Below are 13,124 nucleotides of genomic sequence, written 5' to 3'. Positions count from 1 at the left end.
CCCTGGCGCGAGGCCGGCCTCCCACAGTGAATCAGAGCAACTGCTGAAGACAGTTGTGGTGGGCCCCACCCTTCCCACAGGAAGTGAGGAAGAGCAAATATATAGTTTTTCTTTAAGGGCTGGTGCACTCGTTAAATAGATGATAAAAAAGGAGCGAGCTGTTTAAGAGGCAGTGACAGGTCTGGAGAAGCACAATGAGGCAGGGGCCAGGGCTGCAGCCTGGCAGAGAGCGGGACTCCCGTCAAGTCTTTTATGAACAGGCTCTGAAATTCCAGAGCCTGCAGGAGGTGGCTTCCTTTTGATTCAGTGGGGCATGAGACCAAGAATGCAGGAGCCCTTGGTGCATGTGGGACAGGGGGCGGTGGGGTCAGAGAGGCAGCCCTGGAGGAGAATTCCAGGGTTGGGCCTGGATTCTTTTAGCATTCAAAATATCAGTGTTTTCTTCTTCCATGAGCCTACCAAAAGGGCCCGAGAAGTTTCTCCATAAACGAGGACCTGTTTCTGAGCCTTTAGGACACAAGCCAAGGCCGGAGGAAAGTGGGCCTGGGAGGCTCTGGAGTCACTGGGGTCATGCTGACAGTCACACTGCCATCAACCAAACTGTGATTAATTGCTCTGGAGTGAGAACCTCTAATTGCCAGGTCTCCCCTATCCAGTGCGCCATTTAGAAAGTCTGGGGCGGGGGTGCAGGCACAGCAACACTCCACTTAATGTCACTCCAAAAAGACAAAGGGGCTGCCTGCCAGTCAGCTCCAGAACTACAGGAAGCCACTGATCATTAGGGCTCAATTGTGCAGGGGACACAGACTTCTGAGCCCAGGGTGCACTGGGGCCTCTTGTCAGATTTCGAGAAGGGCCTGTGATTCTGCATTTTCTCCGGGCAATGCCAAGGCTGCAGGTCCATGGATCACACTTTGAGTAGCAAGGGCATCAGAAATGACTGGGGAGAGGTTCGTCAGCGGGTGCTGGGAATTAGGCTGCTTGGAGGCCAGGTTGTGCGGGGGCGAGACTGCACGGGAGGGGATTGGGGACACCTCAGATCTGCCTCAAAGGGCAGTGGATGACCTGAACTCTCCGTCATCTATGGCCACTATCCCCGATTTGAGGTCCAGGCGAAGTTGGCCAAGGACCCTTGAGGAAGGGCAGAAGGTTGGAAGGATAAGTAAGATTTGGAAACTGAACTCTGTCATTTAGTAGCAAATGCAGGAAAGTAGGCAGTTTCAGTAATATTAGTCTTCTCTGAAAAATGGGGATCGTGATACCAATTCCATAGCATTGGGATGAGGATTGAGTGGGAAGATATACAATGTGCTTAGGATAGAGCCTGAGAGCAGGAGCAGTCGGTAACTAGAAGACTTGTCCAAACTGTCATGGTGGTGCTCAACTAAAGGAAGCTAGTGGCTGTCTCCTGCTCAGTTCTGAGCCCCCTATCTACCTATTCCAAAACAGAAGGCTCCTGGTTGAGGCAAGAGCTCGCTCCTCCCTATTTGTGGCTCTTGGGGACAGAGCAGCTGGTGATGCTGGGAGGGCTGGAGAAGAAGATGACTGTGGACCAGAGGCCAAGGAAGATCTGTTGGCCCATGTTCCTGGGCATAAGTAGGACAGGATCAGGATACTGGAGATGAGTTAACCGAGTGGAAAAAGTTATTTCAGAACATTCTAAACAAGTACTGCTATTCCACTGAAATGTCCTGGTACGGCAGGTTTTCTGTATTTTGGCAAAAAATATACCAGATGTGTTGTAAGCTGAGGTGGAACCATGCAGCGTGGGGGGTTCACTAGTGCTAGTTTGTCTAGGGCCTGTGTCCCACGGAAGCCTTGAGCTGTTGGGAGGTGCTGAAGTGCAGGTAGCAGAGGATTTACAGTTCACTTTTTCAAATATTCCCTCTGAGCCGGGCAGAGTGGCACATGCCTATAATCCCAACAACTGGGGAGTCTGAGGCAGGAGGATCGCAAATTTGAGGCCAGTTTTAACAAATTAGTGAGGCCTTGTCTCGGGAAATGGAGCTCAGCGATGGAGTGCCCCTGGGTTCAAAATCCCTCTGAGAGATAAACCAATCATAATGTATCAGGCAACACCAGGCACCAGCTGAGCTACGCCCCTGGAGGAGCAGCTGGGAGCTAGATGGCATGATAAGAATCTAAACAGCAAGGATTTATTTCCCAAAGTCACTGTAACTTTTTAATCCCGTTTCCCTCTTCTTGCTCACAGGGCAGAGCAAGGGATCTCCAGGCCACTCTGCTTTCTTCTGAAGGTTTTGTGCGTGAAAATGTGAACCTGTTTTGTGACTGCTCTTAGCGCATAATGCTGCTCCAGTTCTTCATGTGGCTCTTCCCAGATGGTAAAGAACCACAAGCCACCCTTCCCCACTGTGCGGTGGGTCCCTCTGTCCTGGGCGCTGGCTGCAGAGTCCCACTCCCTCTGGCCTGTTCTCCATGGCCCAGTGCCCCTCCCTGGAGCCGCATGCCTGCCCCACCCTCCTGGGAAGCCCCACCTCGGAGAGGACTCCCTGCAGGCGCCCACATGGCCTCCCTTGAGCAAAGTTTACTGTGGCCAGGAGCCCCTCCCACCGCGGACTTCCTTGTCCCACGCGTCAGTCCCTCAAGGCCAGTGCCGTCCCAGATACCCTTCACTCTCTTGGTGGAGGAAGGAGGCCTCCGGAGGCCCCGCCTCTCCCTGGGTCCTAGCTGCATTTTAACAGCTGCTTCACTGATGGGGTCAGCAAATGACCCCCGTCCAGACAGGGGACGAGCAGTCAGTAAAGAGGACACTTGTTATTATTTTCATTCCCTGCAGCAAATGAAACAGCAAGCCACAGCCAAGCACCATGCGGGGTGTTGGGTCTACGGGGTGAGCGGGATGTGGCCCCTGCCTCTGGCTGTCTCCAGGCCACTGGGGACCATTGGTCGGAGATGTATTACCTATCTGGGGTGATGGGTGGGCCGAGACCACACTGAGAGGCGGGAATGACCGCAGTGAGGCGGTGACTTCGAGCTGTTTCTTCAGGGTTGGGCGGAAGTTTGCCAGAAGGAGAAGAGGCAGGACACATCAGGCAGCGGGGAGTACGTGACAGCCAAGAGGCAGAGGCGGGAAGAAGCACGGCCCCCAGGCGGCCTCTCTGGGGAGTGGAGTGGTCTGGTTTGGCTGAAGTGAAGGAGGGACAGGGATGATTGGGAGGTGAGGCTGAAAGGCACCACGGAGCTGCTGGGTGGGGGGCCTGCCGTCTGAGGAGCAGAACTTTGTTCTGTGATCAGCAAGGACCTCGCGGGACAGCGACCCTTCGTGGACCACACTCTGGTTCTGGTGCCCTGAACCGAGGCGGGATCTGGAGGGGGTGTTGTTGGGGGAGGTGGGGTGCAGAAGAGGCTGGGGTTCCGTGGAGGAGATAGTCACTGTGACACTCAGTGTCACATGGACTGAGTGTCATAGGTGACACTTCCCTGCGGTACAGGAAAGTATTGCTACAAACGTCTACTACACTTCACCATCTCGTCACTCTCCCGTGACTATACAGAGACAAGGAAGTCCACAGTTGTTCTCCACGGTCTCATCATATGATCTCTGTGTATCAGTGTGACCCCAAAACCAACAGGTTTGAGGGATAAACAAATCCTGCGCTCTGGCGCTCCACCGAACATTCTTCTTCCAAGCTCAGTTATTCTGCTGACACCAAGTAACTGCTTAGGTTTATCTTGAGAAGTCCTAGGAGACTCTTGGTCACATAGACTTAGAAGACAACCTGCCTGTGATCCCAGGGACTCGGGAGGCTGAGGCAGGAGCATCACTAGTTTGAGGCTAACTTCAGCAATTTAGTGAGAACTTGTCTAAAAATAGAAAATGGGACTACAGAGTGCCCTTGAGTTTGATTCCTGTACCAAAAGCCAAAACAGAACAAAAACAACAACCTCCCCCGCCCCCCACCACCACCACGACGGCGATGGTTATTGGACTGCTTAACTCTCAGAACACAGTAGGTCTGAATGATTTTTGTTGGTTGTTGTGGTTTGATTATTTGCAGTGACGGAGATTGAACCCAGGGCCTCACGCATGCTAGGTAAGCGCTCTACCACTGAGCTGCACCCCTGGCCCAGATACGTCGGATTTGTATATAGTTAGATGTAGATCCACTGGGAAGCAAAGAGAGCTCGAAACTGCAAGGTCCCTCATGTGCATGCCCCTCCCAAGGTCCTGCCTGATTTTTTATTCATAATTTCTCAAGTATTCATAATAATTTGAATATGAATTATTACTCATACTTTCATATTACTTTTCTTAAATGAGGTGGGACATAAAAACTGGGCCTGTCCATCTAGAACGTGAACCTACCCCTGATATAGTTTGACCAGAAGATGATCTGGAGGAGCTCCAGGGACCAGCAGGATGTGGTAGTCCCGAGCCCTGAGCAATCATTGACTTGGTCATGCCAGAGCACTTTATGACTCAACCTGGCTCTTAACTTGTCAGGAGGCCTCAGTGTAACAATGAGGGGCTTGATTTCTTGGTACTATGGATTCTACTTCAGTAGACATTTGATTTCAGAGTAAAAGCTGGGCGTGGTGGCATGTGCCTGTAGTCCCAGGTCCTTGGGAGCTGAACCGAGATCCTTTGGTTTAGGAGTTGGAAACTAACCTGGGCAACATAGCAAGAGCCTATTTAAAAAAAAAAAAAAAAAATAGAAGGAGAGAAAGAAAAAAAGGTAGATTTGTGCAGCCAGGTCCTCCAATTCTTCAAATCTTTTTTTTTTCCCGGTGGGCGGGGATTGGCTCAAATGGTAGCTTTAGTGTCTGGCTAGCCATCGTGGTAGAAATTTACTGGTCTCAGTGTGCTCCAGCTCCTTGCAGTTAAATTTTTTTAAAAAAAAATATATGTAATCATCAAAGAACTTCTTTTAGTCCTTGAACAATTTGAGGGTATGTTTCAGGTAGGATTTCTCTCACCCCTGAACACTTGAGCTGAAGTGGCTACAGCCAAGGACTCTCTTGCGTATAGACAAGGTCTACACAAGAAGACAGAAAACTAATCCTGGATTAGCCGGTGGGAGGGCTACCGGTCCTCTGAGCGAGTTCTCAGCCCACTGATCCAGTCCAGGATCCGGCACTGCCCTGGTCACCTTCAGCCGGGAACGGCTCCTTCAGTCTTGCCTTGTCTTCAGACACACGTTTTGAACACGACAGGACCGTTTTTCTCCGTAGATTCTTCCTCCGTTGGGGTTTGTCTGACGTTTTCTCGTGGTTTCAGGGTAGGCAGTTGGGGTAGGAATTTCACAGAGTAGTTCTTGTTCTTCCTGCACCCTCTCAGGTGGTGTGTGGCTCTGTTTTTCTTATTATTAATATTTGTTCCCCCCTCAGGTTTATTTATACAAATAGCACAGAGGCCTCTGCTCCAGGGCCTTCCTGGGGCCTAGGCACTTTCGGGAACCTGAGCTAGGGCCTCAGTTTGAGCCTTGGCCTTGGTTTTCAACATTGGCCACCAGAGTCTGAGACACTGGTGATAGGGGACCCCTGCAGTGGTGTACCAGCACTGAGCTTATGGTGGGCAGTGTGGACAAGGCAACTGAACTGTGGCTAGAGCCTTTTAGGAGCTTCACCTTGACTCCCCTGGGATTTGTGAGGGTCCTGAGAGCTTTGGGGTGTGCACTCATGGCCTTGGCATTACGTAGGCCCCTCCTGTGCTTCTTGGCAAACCATGTTTCTCAGGAACAGCTTCATCGTTTCCTGATGCCACTTCTGAGCTTGGTTATATGTGGTGTGGATCTTGGACTTGGCCATATCTGCATTGTATGGTCAATGATGCTAACTGATCACTTGAACAGGTGATGAAATCTTTCAAGGTTTTTTCATTGAAGTTTTAAAATAAGGACTTAGTTGAGACTATGTAAATATCCCATTCCTCAACAAACTTTCGGTCACCAGTTTTAGTGTCTTGCTTAAATAAATACTATGACAGTTACAAAGAGACTTTTACTAATTCTGTAATTCCATCTACATTTACTGGTTGAATGCCACTGTGAGGTTGAGCTTCCCCAACTCTCTCTTTCTTTCTCAGTATAGATTCCTGTTTTATTCAATGGATTTATAATCTCTCATTACCATTTTGTTTTGATGCTTGAATTGCCCCTGAGGTAGCTAGTGGGAGCACATTGAGGTGACTTCTGTATTCTTTTGACTTACCTCTGCCATACTTTGAGAGCTTCCCAACTTTTCAGCTCCATCAGATGTTCAAGGCTCATCTTGTAATTTTCTTCAGCTTTGGTTTCTTTTAATGGAGAATGGTATTTATAAAACAAGATTTTGGTGCTAGGTGTGCTCATTACTGTTGGGATCTCACTGCTTTAGGCTCTTTTAATATTCAAAACTAGAATATGTGTATAGATATGCACATCCCACCCCCAGCCCCAGAAGTACTGAAAACCTTCAGGATACATTGATACTTACAATTCCAATGTGATACTACATGGTCTATTGGAGCTTCTTTCCTTTCCATATTTGGTACTTCTTCTTTCAACAGAAAGAAATCTGACTCCAGTTATCCTTAATATATTTCCTTATTTGCTCCATCTCTGTATGAAACCCAACTCCTGATTCTGCCAGCCCACTGCCCTGCTCAGCACTCCTTCTTTGTGTGGGTCACTGATCTCAAGGGCTATAGAACTGAATTATTAAGGGCAGGAATGCTTGCTTTGTTTTTGGAATGGGAATATCATAGATTTTATATGTCTTCTATTGGTGGATCAGCAACACCAGCAACGAGCATCAGTTTAAGAAGGCAACACCAGAGATTCTCATTTTTGTCTTTTATTTTTCACTAATAAAGTTTATGACCAATATATATATATAGGAATGAACGTGGGTTTCCTGAAATTCCTAAACCCTTAGGTTACCATCAGGCCTTGCTGGTTTAGATGTGCATTAAAGAGACGTTTGCTATTGCTATCAAGCATTTTTAGGTGTTTTATAGTGGAAGTGTTTTCAAATTAGATTGTCCATTTTATTACCAGAAATTTCAGTCCTAAACATTTAGTTTGTGGATACTGAGTAACTCCTCTGAAATACATACCTCTACTGGCAGGTGGACTGTTATAAACTGGCAGGTATAGAATGAAGGCCACTGGATCCCTGCTGGAAACTTCTAGTCATGGGAGAAAGCCTGGGGAAACCGAAAAGCAGGCCGACACCCAGCAGTCTCCAGGTCTGTCCATCCATCCTGACATCCACCTTGCCGCGTGGTGTGGGCCAGATCACTCCTAGATGCTTTCCCGCACCTATGTGAAGCTGCTCAACAAGTCTCATGGTAGGAACCACAGTTTCAGCCACCCATCTTGGTCATGCAGGTTGAACATAGCCTCCTAGCTTGGTGGGGGACGAGGTGGGAGTGGTGACCTAGGGGCTGTGAAGGTTCCTAATGCTTCTTCCAGTGATAGGAAGGTTCCTCTTACATTCCATGCATTCTTAGGATTCTTGCAGTAAACTGCTCCATGGTGAGCTATCCTAGTCAGATTCACCATTGTGGTACAGTTCCTTAGTTTTTCTGTCAAGGGAATAATCAACATTCCCTAGTGCAGGGAATAGTGAATGGCCATGAGCATTTCTGAATTTCATTCGGATAGATTTTGAGCCACATGTTACTTGGAGATAGACATTCTTTTTTTTTTTTTTTTTTTTTTTTGGTGCTGTGGATTGAACCCAGGGCCTTGTGATTGTGAGGCAAGCACTCTACCAACTGAGCTATATCCCTAGCCCCTGAGATAGTCATTCTTGGAGGATCAGTATCTGGCACCTTTCCTAGGTCCAGATGTGCCTTGGAACGCATTTGCAGGTGTTCAGTCTAGGGTATGCATTTCTCGTATTCTACTGATACTTTTGGCAGGAACCCTGCCCTTGAGTCACCAATAGTGTTTATGTTAGAAGGTGCCCCTTCACTGTCTGGCATTTGGTTATATAACCTCCATGGCTGGGACCTTCAATGAGCCACCATAAGCTCCCAAGGTGCCAGCAGACAGCCTCATCCTATATTTTTCAGTGTCAATAAGAACTCCTCAAACATGCAGTTCTTGGACAGAAGGCCAAGCCTACCTATAGTAGAACACCATGTGTATGTAGTGTGGTAATCATGCCCCAGGATACTGGGACCATTTGTTGTCTGTTGAAAAATCATGAGTGACGACTTCTGGCAAAATGATTTTCCTAACGATTCCACAAATTCACCTGCAGTGCCAGTCCTGGGATGAAGCAGAGACAGCTAAATACCTTATGGTAAGTATTAGGGACAATATCACCACCCAGGGGACCTGTCCACCACATGCAGTCCACTGTGGAAAACCAGCTGGTTGCTCTAGGAAGCAGCTTTTCTGATAATCTCTTTACTCAGACTCTACACTGCCTTCAGGACCAGGTCAAATGCCTTTCTGCATTAGCCCCAAGCCATTCGTGTTTGTCGGCCTCATCTGCAGACACTCCCAGATCCTGTCCCTTGTGCTTGGTTTGTCTGCATCCTCCATCCTGACACCCCTGCACATCTACTTTAAAACCCCAGCACCACAAAACAAAAACAAAAACAAAAACAAAAAACAAAAAACCTCCATTGCAGTAACTGGTTTTCAGGTGCATTATTTGCTTATTCATCTTCCTCCCCACTAGACTGTAATCCCTTCCACAGCAGCGACTGTAGCATAGTCATATTATTTGTGTATGTTTGGGATGTAAAAGGAGATCAAGAATTGTTAGTTGAGTGAATGGATGAATGAATGCTTTGGAGGGACCACTTGAACTGTTGTTCTCACGGCTCAGGTCCAGCTTGAGAGCCGTGCTCAGTGAGAGTAGAGAACACTCTCACTCCTTGCTACTGTTTGGTTCCCTGGTTTTGTCAACAGAAGATACTGTACTGGGTCAAGGCAGTGAAGAGTTAGGGGGCACGCGAGTTTTCAAGAATATTGGAGCAAAAAGAAATCTGAGGCAACCATACCGTCCATCACTGTGGCTGGCAATGACGTAATGAGAAGGAGAATTGAAGCCTTTACATTGAGCTCTGTTGGCATGGGGCGTTTATTACATTTCATGCTGGGTTCACCTAATATTTTTTGTATCTAATAACTATTATTATATATTATTATTGTTTGTTTAGTTCTTATCACTAAAATACAAGTTTTATGAAAGATTGATAACTCTAAAAGTAAAGATTAATGTTGGGGGCTAGGGAGTTAGCTCAGTCGATAGAGTGTTTGCCTTGTAAGCACAAGGCCCTGGGTTCGATCCCCAGCACCCAAAAAAAAAAAAAAAAAAGATTAATGTTGTTCAAAAAAAGTGAAGTTTGCCTGATTTCTACTGAACTGGCAGCTCATGCAACCAAATCAGATGATCTGAAGAGGTATATTGGTGTCAAGTATATACTGAAGTCACACATACTTGAGTCAGGGAATAGTAATTCTAATTAATTTCAAATCATGTAGTTAATGCTTTGCAAATTTCTGGAAATTAATTCTCTTAAAACATATTTTGATGTGTAAGAGTTTGCAGTTTGTCCCTTAGGAATATCCACCACTGCACTGCACATTTTGTGACCTTGTGTTTAAAGGAAGACTTAAAGTTTCCTTTTGATTGACTATCAGGTTGAACAAGATCTTTTATATCTACTATGCAAAACTAATGAGAATATTGAAGGCTTTGTAAAGGAAAAGCATCCTCTGAATTATATTTCAAAAGGAACATTTACAATTTTTGTTCAAGTCTCGTTTCCGTCCTCAGTTTTTTGTGTTTGTTTTGCTTTGCAGTACTGGGGAGCAGACGCAGAACCAAGTGCTCTACCACTGAGCTAAACCCAGCCCTGTGCTTTATATTTCCATAAAATTGTTTTCTTTTATATTTATCTAGTCTTGCCAGGCCAAATAATTTTCATTAACAGTCACAGTCAGAGCTGAAGCTTGGAGCAGTAAGAAAGAACAGGTATTACCATCAAAGTCCCCTCCATTTTCCCAATGCCTGTTGTAAACCAGGCTATTTTATAGAAAGGTTTCCAGAAAGTTCTATTAAAAAGTAACCAATTTCTACCTTGCAAGCACAAGGCCCTGGGTTCAATCCCCAGCACTGGGGAAAAAAAAAAAAAGTAACCAATTTCTATACCTAACAGATTTTCAGTAACTGTTAAGTGAATGGCAGACAATTAAAGCTAAAGCTGATATTTAAAAATGATTTTGTTAAAGTTTCAATAAGGACATTTGAAATTAAGGAAGTTAACTAAGTCTTATTATAAAATACTAACTATGAAACAGTACAATCAATGCATCTCTGTGAATAAGGAACAATAAAGACATAATTGTCACGACTTGGTGTTTTCCTTAATCATTCAGGGGAAGGGGCAAGAAAGAGGACTCACTTCTTTAAACACCTCCTTATGTTACTCATAATCCAGGAAAGTCACACATTCCATTGAATCCTGGAAGCAAAGTAGGTTACAGATAAGGAAACTGATTCAGAGAAGTTTGGAAACTGACACCCCAACAAACAGAAAGAAGGCTGGTATTAAATCCGGGCCTACTTGGCTCCAAGGCCATTTCCTCTGTAGCATCTCTCTTGTATTTGGAACTTCCATCAAGTTGTTCTGGGAGCTCTTTGGAAGACAGTGTAGAAAAAGTCATTCTTCTGACCAGTTTGCTTCCTGGTTTGTAATCAGTCAAGTGGATCTAAGTGAAGCCATTTGTAAACAGTCCTGCCTTCAAATCAATGAACAGAACAGAATCCAAGACCTTTAGAAAAGCTTTGTTCTGCAGGTTTAATATGGTCATGCCTCAGGGGAAGTGGAGTCCTTTAAGACCCTGGGGTCCCTTAATTTACCTCTTTTTATAAACCTTTTCTTAAGCCAGCATCAGGACAAAGGTCTTCCTGATCTCAACTCCTTTTGTGCCAGCCTAAGACTGAGTGTCCAATTAAATAAGTCAAGGAGAAATTGCAAAGTGCGGCACTTACCCGAACGAGGAATCAGACAACCTTGGGTTGTAAATCCTGGCCCTGCCATTATACCTACATGGGATTTGAGTCAGGTTATGCAAACCCTCTGGGCTTTTGTTTCCCTCTGTGAAATGGGTATAATTATAGGATTTTTGCCGTGATTAAATTAATGTCTGTTAAACATTTACAACACCTGGCACATTTAAAGTACTTGAAATAAAGCTAATTTTTATTGATATTATTTACATTCAGCAGTTAAAATTTTAAATAGTTATGTTAAGTAGTTATGTTTTCTTCCACCTGCAAGTGATCTTCAAGGTGTGAACTCAGGAAATCTCAGAGGCCTTTACGTGCTTTGCAACCTGAGGTGGTACTTGTGGTTCAGAGCAGAGAGTCCTCAAGAGAACCCCTTTCAAACCAAGTTCCCACCCAACATGGGGCAGAGGCTTCGATGGGTCCTTTTGGTTTATCTTAGTTAGGGATTTTTGGTGAATCACACCAGGTAAACTTCCATCAAAGAACTTCAAAATCATTCTGTCACTGGAGGAAAAAGGGCAGAAACGTTCCCTGATGATGGACAGCCAGAATCGTCACCACGGGACGAGTGGCTTCTCTGAAGAGGATATGGGAATGAACCTCTGAGACGTCTAGCGAGTGTTGCGTCTCTAACTTCGGAAAAGGGGAGAAGTCAGAAGCAAGGAAAGAGAGGAAGGGAGGCATTGCGAACAGAGGGCTGGTTCAGCACAGGGCCAGGTGAGGCCGGCAGCAGGAGCAGGGTCACTTCTGGGAGGTCCGCGCCACCTGTTCCCCACCTAACAACTCCCTCTGGGAAGCGCGAGTCTTGCTTTGGAACACAGTCTTTTATTAAAATACACCGCCGTGCAACAGACGGCGCGGTACCCAGGAGCGCCGCAGCGCGCAGACGCCCGCATGGCCTCCGGGGGTGCAGCTGGAAACTCCCCTCCTGCCACCTCGCCGCCTCCCCCAGGCGCGCGAGCGTGCCGTCACCGCGGCCCGCCAATCAGGACGCGCGACCAAAATAGCGCGGTATAAAGACGGGCCGGCCGGCGCCTCCCGCGCTGAGCCAGCGCCGGGGCGGGGTTGCGCGCGCAGGTGGTGGGGCGGGGCCGGCGCCACCTGCGGGGGGCGGGGTCTCCCGCCGCACACCTGCTTCCGCCGGACGCGGAACCGGAAGTCGTCGGCCTGTGCTCCTAATCTTCACCTAGCTGTGCGTGTCTGCAAGACAAGTAGGAACGTGGTTGGTCTTCGTCTACACACAACTCATCCTTCCAACTGGTTTCCGCGTCAGAAAGAAGCGCGGTCCGCGCCAGCGGGTTGCGGAGCCCCAGGGCAGGTTCGAGGGCAGACCGCAGCCGCTTCCAGCGCAGACCCCGGCCCTGAGCCCGGACGCCCGCGCCGCGCGGAGCCCGGGCCAAGCCTGGAGACGATCGGACGCGTCTGCACCTTCTGGGAGCAGGCTCAGTGGAGGGTGGGAGACGGAGAGAGATGCACGCCCTTCCCGGGAGGAGGAGATGGGGCCCGCGTGGACGTATGGCTGCGAGTTTTAGGAGGCTGGAGCTCTAGGAGATGGAGAGACCAAAAGCTTCGATTCTAGCCTAATTTACCAATCTGACGTTGAACAAGCACTTCAGCCAACCTCGAGTTCCCCACTCTGATGCAGATCACAGTACATGCCAGCTAGCGTTTACTTGAGGAGCCCCCCCACCCTGTGCTCCCTCACTTCGGTCCCCCCCCTTTGTCTCTCCATTTCTTTCTTTTCTCCTTCCTTCCTATTTATTTTTTCTGAGCTGCAATTTACACCCAATAAATTACACAGATCTTAAGAGGAGAGCTGGGTGAACGTCTACATACGTATACACAAATAATAAGCTCCCAGTCTTAAGTTCTAGAACATTTCCATCATTCCAGGTTTCCACCTGCTCCCAGACAATACCTGTCCCCCATTATTCGGATTTCTTTTACTATGTACTATTTTCCTCCGTTCATAAACTTGATATAAGTACAATGGGGCAGTATACTTTATTCTGTCTGGTTTCTTTGACTCAGTATAATGTCCGTAAGATGCATGTTATTGCATGTATCACTAGTTTGTAGTCTGTTTATTGATGACTGTATTCTGTTGTATAGGTAAGACTACAGTTGTTCATTCCACCATTGATGGG

Source organism: Sciurus carolinensis, chromosome 7, assembly GCF_902686445.1.
Source record: "Sciurus carolinensis chromosome 7, mSciCar1.2, whole genome shotgun sequence".
Classification (NCBI taxonomy): domain Eukaryota; kingdom Metazoa; phylum Chordata; class Mammalia; order Rodentia; family Sciuridae; genus Sciurus; species Sciurus carolinensis.
This window is presented reverse-complemented; position numbering follows the sequence as displayed.